The following is a 7,564-nucleotide window of genomic DNA, read 5'->3' on the forward strand; positions in this document are numbered from 1 at the left end:
TCAGTTTGTCGTCCGATGTCGATCCCGAGCCCATGTGCATGCCTATCGTGGCAATCAGGACCCCGGCATACACCGAGGGAGCTCCGATCTAGGAGAGGGCCGAAAATCGGTCTGCGGGACGAGAGGTCTGACCTGGAGGAGGGCCAATATTGGCTTTGGGCAGAAAAATGTTATATCCCATTGAGGGCCTTTTGGGCAGGCTGGGATCAAGCCTTGATCTGGTAGAGGGCTGAAACCTGCCGAAACTCGACGGCCGTGCATAATTTAATGAAGGTGACAAGGCTTGTCGAAAAAAACTCAGCCGTCCTTAACCAGCTTCAACCTTGTTTTGCACACAAGATGTATCCTGGTCCGCTAGTGCCATCAGGACTACAAAAGAAAATCTATGGACTAGGTTCATTGACATCTGTCTCTGCACTTCCACCTGTACCTTATCTTGGTGTGCCGAACCTGAATGTTGTCCTTTGCCTCAGCAATAATCCTCCCGACGTCTTTTTCGTCCTTCACAAGAAAACAATTTTCCTTGCACAAGGTTAGTGCCCCATGCTTTCCTTCATCGCGCGACTCTCTGATAAGAAATCAACCAAGTCATGATAATTTATCGAAATAATGGCCGAAGCCTTCTACATCAGTATACTGAAAGCGTCACCTCAATCGGGGCCCCATCCTATCTCAGCGTACGACTATTTTCGCCATTTTCTTTGTCGTCACAGGATGTTGGTCGCTTTTCGAACTTTGTACCCAACCAGAATGGCCCCCCAACCACAGCATTCGCTCATTTGAAGCCTGAATATGTTCTTCTATCCCTCAATCAATGCGGCAAAGTTGAATGGAAACACAATGCAATTCCGTCAATACTCCACTCGCTGCGGATTGACACGTTGATTATTCCGGAGACAATACACATTGTGTATGAGAAACTCGGGATGAATGTCGGAGTTGCGATCCGGAAGCTGCAGGAGGGTCTGTGGGAGGGCGTGTTGGATTACGGTAGATTAATAATTCTTGCACGAATATCATTGCTAGCTCAATTGTGGTAACGCTTCATGCCACCCAAGTGAAAAAAAATTTTTTAATGTCTGAGGGCCGAACTGGCGTTTTCCTGCAGGTCTGACTTGTCTGAGGGCCTAAATGAGGCCAGGGGACTCAAAATTTGAGGGCCGAAATGGGGGTCTTCCGATCGGACCTCTAATGGAGTATGCCGGGGTCCTTGGCAATCCCAACCCGAGCCGTTGCATTCGATATGAGAGTGGAGTTCAAGTTCAAAGAGCTAAGGCCTCCCGGCCCTAGCTTCGGTTTCCCCACTTCTGATGACGATTCTGAGCCCGCGCATGAATCGCACGATGCTGCAGCCAGAGACAAGCCGACCCCAGTACACAACAGCGCCGAGTACGAGCTAGAAGAGCTAAGGCCTCCCGGCCTTAGCGACGAATCCATTGGTTTTCGAGCGCGAAGTTGATCATACATTGGATCTGCGAAGTTCTATGCCGATGTGAGCGAAGTTAGTAACCGTGCACATGCGGGTTAGTTATGGGAGTGGAAATGGGGCGTACTACTGTGCCCAATCCTCCCATTCGCCCGGTGTTTCTCCAGTGGCACGCATGGTAGCGCGAGTTTTGGGTGTAGTTTGGCGCTGGAGCCAGATGATGAGTGGTGATGTGATGAGGGCTGAGGGCTGGATGGTTGCGTGAGTGCCGAAGGAGGGAGGAGTTGTTGAGCGCGCGCGAGTTACCGGAATCTGCTCACGCCTTCGCACCGCATGTGACTTCCGTGGTTCCAACTTCATCATATCTCAGCTTCCACTGGGCCGATTTGGGCGAAATTAGTATCACTGGAAAGCTGCGATTTAGGAGGTTTTTGTCGTGAGGATGGGAGAGAGGAGCAGGATGGAGTTGAGCGCGCACATTGAGATTGTGTGGGAAGGTTTAGAGGTCACATGGCATTTAACACCATGCGGAGTTGGGACTTTCTTTTCTTTTATGGTCGACTTTCTTTTGCTCTTTGTTGTTTCTTTTTTTGGAGATTGCAAGGGACTGCAATCAAGAGCTAGGCCTGTATGTTGCAGGGATAAACCCTTGCACTACAAAACAGCTCTTTCATTCTTTCATGTACATACATTGGCGAGTGTAGTTGGGGTAGTCCCGTGACTGCACAGCCACAACTATAGAGCACTGTACCACAAGGACCTTTGGTGAGATTGAGAGAGGCAGGCAGGAGATTACTGTCTGTGTGATGGGTCCCAGATCAGGCCTGTCAGTATGCATGCCCGCTTTGCTCCCCAAGAGGGTCCCTCTGCCAGGCGCTACATCTGGGCCCCCTCCACCCCGGACGTGTCCCTGACAAGTTTCACATGACTGTCCGATTCCGTCCTGGAAGACTCGGAGTAAAACCAGATGCATTGACTAGACGCTGGGATGTCTATCCCAAAGAAGGGGATATGGACTACGCTCGCATCAATCTGCAGAACTTCCGACTGGTCTTCACTTCAGAGCAGCTCACTGTGTCCTTATGAGCCACGTTCCTAGCTGCCACAGTAATCCAAGCAGCTGTACTCGTCGACACAGAGGCTCTCCATTGAGACATTCTAGCCTCCCTCTCCTCCGATACCACAATCTCTTCTCATCTCGCTTCCCCCAACCTCCCCAATTCCCACTGGACCATTGATGCTGAAGGCCTGTTATGGCTGGACAACCGCATTTACGTTCCAGATTCCAACGATCTCTGTCTCCACGTTTTGCGAGACAAACACGACCACCAACTTTCTGGACACTTCAGTCAAAACTGGACTCTGGATCTAGTACATCATGAGTATACCTGGCCGGGCATCCATAACTTTGTCAAGAGCTATGTTTCCTCCTGCACTTCTTGTGCCTGTGCCAAAGTCCCCCATCATAAGCCTTACAGCTTGCTCAAACAACTCCCCATCCCCGAACATCCTTGGAACTCCATCTCCATGGATTTCATTGAACAGCTACCCTCCTCTTCTGGATTCACTTCCATCTTGGTCATCGTGGACTGCCTGTCCAAACAGTGCATTTTCATTCCTACCCACGATACCATCACCTCTCTGGAACTGGCCAAGCTCTTCCTCCTCCATGTGTTCTCCAAGCACGGAGTTCCTTCCCACGTCACCTCCGACAGGGGTCCGGAGTTTGTCTCTCATTTTTTCCGTTCACTCAGTAAGGCCCTTGACATCCACCTCCACTTCACCTCTGGTTATCATCTGGAAGGAGACAGTCAGACCGAACAGATGAACCAGACGCTCGAGCAGTACCTGCACATCTACAGTGACTACCAGCAGGACAATTGGTCCGAACTCCTACCTCTCGTGGAGTTCGCTTACAACAATGCTCTGAATGCCACCACAGGTGTCTCTCCGTTCTTCGCCAACAAAGGCTACCATCTGAACATCACCATTCACCCACAGCGAGACCTAACATCAGTACATGCCCAAGAGTACTCTGTAGATCTCGACTCCCTCCACCACTTCCTTCGTGAGGAAATTGTCAGGGGACAGACCCCGGGTCCCCATGACCCCTCTCTACAGTCCACAGTCTGGCCTGTAAACACAGCCCATCTCAGGGCATAGCTACTGTGGGTAAGAAAGTGTATAGATAAATAGGAAGTAGGCTACACTTGCCTACTGTGGGTAAGAAAGTGAGAAGAAGGTTAACTTCTCACTTTCCCACAGTGGCCCCAATATGGCGAAAACTTCCGGGGATACCCGGAAGTCACATGAAGGGTAGGAACCGGGCCCGGAGCATGCGGCGCACGGAGCGTGCAGGGCGGAGGCGCACATGCGGGTCCAGGTGCGGGTCCGGACGCGGGTCCGGGTCCGGGCTAGTCAGGGTGTGTGCCCTGACAGAAATGCACCAAGCTCAGATCCATGATCAGGGCCCAGCAGACTCCCATCGGAGTCCTGCCCCAGCTTTCGAGGTAGGAACCTCGGTCTATCTAAAGGCCAAGTATTTCCACTCCACCCAACCTTCCAAAAAGCTCTCCAAGAAAAACCTCGGCCCATTCGAGATCATTGCCCACATTGGAACTCACTCCCTCACTCTCCACCTGCCAGAAAACATGTGAGCCATTCACCCGGTATTCCATGTCTCGCAGATCGAACCCTCTGTCCTGAACGTCATTCCGAACCGCCACCAGCCACCTCCACCTCCCATAGAAATCAAAGGGGGGATGGAGTTCAAGATCGAAGAGATACTCAACTCCAAGATCGACCGACATAGACACAACAAGTTGCTCTACCTGGTCAAGTGGCTAGGCTATGAAGGGACCAACAAGGAGACACAATGGCTCCTTGCCGGTGAACTCGATCATGCCTCTGACCTCATCGAAGCGTTCCACTCTCAGTACCCAGACAAGCCTGGGCCCGAAGCTCCTCAGGAACCCTGACTCCTCTCCCATCTCTCCCTTTCTCTCCACTCCTCACTTCCATCTTCATTTTTTCTTTTCTGCAAGTACAGCTCCCCTCCCCTTACTAATTCTGGGCCTTCAAGGGTTCAGGCCTAAGAAGGGGATACTGTCATATCCATCCACAGCCATTGACTTCCACTACCTCTGATCTCTCCGGACTACCTCCGCTCCTTCTTCACTAACCTCGGAGCTCCCACATTCCGCAATCACCTCTGCTTCCCTCGATGGTCACCACCCCCTCTTTTCAATATATTACCTATGCCTCCCTAAGTACAGAGCCCCAAAGGCTTCCAGACAGCTCTGATGTCCGCTAGTGCACCCCTGCCTCCACTGGGCAATACATTCGCTTGCCCTGCAAGCCCACCTTTGGGCCTATCCCTCCTTTCCATTTCTGGGTTATCGCCTACCATTCTGCTAACCCCGTAACCCGACTTGTCAGTAATATTCAATCAGCTAATGTTTAACCCCATTAGCTCCACTCCACTTGGCCCCGTTGTTTATGGGCCCACCCCCACTGTAACTATATATACTTGACTTGTAAATAGGTTACACCTCAGTAATAAAATCGACTAGAGTTTACCCCCTTTAGTTCTGGTTGCCAGTTAGTAAGTTAGGGCATGGACGTGTTACTTGGCACAGCGCTCCTGGCATAAGTCACTAAGGCCGAAGCCCTCTGCCATGGAGACATTCCTTTGTCTCGATCTGGTCTCTGACATCGTCATCCTATCGGTTATTTCTTATCTCATTGTAGCCACACTCTAGTGGGTAGCAGTACCCATGTATATAACCTCTATCTCTGCTGAGGGTGGCACCTCAGCGTTAACAATGACTAGGATTCTCAGGAACACCCTCATCATCTTGAACTGACATGCAGTCCCTGACAGACAACAATCCCTCATCATAGGGCACTCATGGCTACTCCACCACAACCCGGAAGTGGACTGGGTGTGACAGAGGGTTGTCATGTCCCGCTGCCCATCATCCTGCCAATCGCCATGGGTACCAGACAACCAGGACCCTGTGATAGAACCTGGGGACAGGATCTATGCTGCGATCATCCCCTCAGGGTGGGGCCATGACTTAAGGGCGACTACGATGCCCTCCCAGCAAATGGCCCAGGAGGCTCGTGAGCCGGATGCAGAGCCCGCATCATTCGAAGGGTTAGTGCCGGGTCACTACCAAGACTTCCAGGACATGTTTTCGAAAGAGGCTTTTGACTGACTACCCCCCTGGAAGCCTTGGGACCATGCCATAGACCTGGTGCCGGATGCCAAACTGCCCAGAGGGGAACTTTCCCCCTCTCATGCCCAGAGCAGAAAGAACTAGACAAGTTCTTATGCAAAAACCTACAGAACAGGTGCATATGGCCATCCAAGTCTCCAATGGGAGCCCCGGTCTTCTTTGTCAAAAAGAAGGATGGGTCATTATGGCTGGTCCAAGACTACCAAAAACTGAACAAAATCATGGTAAAGAACTCATACCCCCTCCCACTCATCTCGGACATTCTCACCCACCTCTGCAAGGCCAAATACTTCTCAGCCCTAGACCTATGCTGGGAGTTCAACAACGTCTGGATTAAAGATGGTGACGAGTGGAAGGCAGTGTTTGTGACCAACTGGGGGCTATTCGAGCCCATGGTGATGTTCTTTGGCCTGTGCAACTCCCCTGCAACCTTCCAGACGATGATGAACGACATCCTCCAGGACTTCATCGACTGGGAGGTTGTCATCTGCTATATGGACGACATACTCATCTTCACTTCCACCCTAGAGGAACACCGGAAGGTTGTCTGAGAGGTCCTGGAGATGTTGCGGATGCAGAAGCTCTTCCTGAAGCCAGAGAAGTGCAAGTTCGAGTGGACCCAGATCGAGTACCTCAGTCTCATCATTTCTGAGGGCAGCGTTTCAATGGACCCAGTGAAGGTCCGCAGAGTTCTCGACTGGCCGACCCCAACCAAGGTGAAGGAGGTACAATCCTGTCTAGGGTTTGTGAACTTCTACCATCAATTCATCAGAGATTTCTCCAAAAAAGCATGACCCTTCCATGCGCTGACCCGGAAGACCAAGGCCTGGGGTTGGGGGCCAGATGAAGACAGTGCCTTCCACACCCTTAAAGAAGCTGTCACCTCTGCCCCCATCCTCTCCTTCCCCACAGATTCAGGCCATCTCAGGCTCAAATGTGATGCCTCCAACTTTGTGACCAGCACAGTCCTCTCCCAGCTCCAGTCAGATGGAGAGTTCCACCTGGTAGCCTTTATGTCCAAGAGCTTTACAGACATAGAGCGGAACTACAAGGTGTATGACAAGGAAATGCTTGCGATCATCTGGGCCCTTGAAGAATGGTGGCACTTCCTGCCAAGGAGAAGGTCGAAGTCTACACTGACCACCACAACCTCGGGTACTCCTGCATGGCCCAGAGACTTAACTGACATCAAGCACGCTGGTCCCTCTTCCTCTCCCGCTTCTACTTCACCCTCATCCATTGCCCAGGGAAGCTTGTGGGGAAACTGGATGCGCTCTCTCGCCATCCTGACCACCCGAAGGGAAGAGACGACAATGAGGGGCTGACACTCCTCCAACCAGCCTGGTTCAAGGCCCATGCAACAGAGGCAGTCTCAGTAGAGGGCAAGGAGGCGGATATTCTGAAAAGGATATGAGAAGCGAAGGATCATGAGGGAGGGGACGCTGAGGTCGGACAAGTGGGAGAGACAAGGAGAATTGGTCCTCTACTGGGGAAGGGTGTACATTCCGAAAGACCTGCAACTCCGCCATGATCTGGTATGGCTCCACCACGATGCATGGGCAATGGGGCACCCAGGACAATGGAAAACCCTGGAACTCATCTCCTGTAACTACTGGTGGCCTCGGATGGCAGAGTATGTTGGGTGGTATGTGCATGGTTGTGACACCTGTAACCGCATCAAATCCTTCCCCACATGGAAAGTTGGAAAACTCACCCCAAACAAAGTCCCCACCCATCGCTGGCAGGTGATCTCAGTGGACATGGTGGGAGAGCTCCCAGACTCGAAAGGCTACAATGCCATCCTGGTCATAGTGGACCATCTGTCAAAATGTATCCACATGGTCCCCACTGTGATGTTGTAACGGGGATTTGCCAGTGCACCCTAAACGAGCCAAAT

The sequence above is a fragment of the Cantharellus anzutake genome (genome assembly GCF_015039405.1).
Source record: "Cantharellus anzutake strain C23 chromosome Unknown EI90scaffold_66, whole genome shotgun sequence".
In the NCBI taxonomy this organism is placed as follows: Eukaryota; Fungi; Basidiomycota; class Agaricomycetes; order Cantharellales; family Hydnaceae; genus Cantharellus; species Cantharellus anzutake.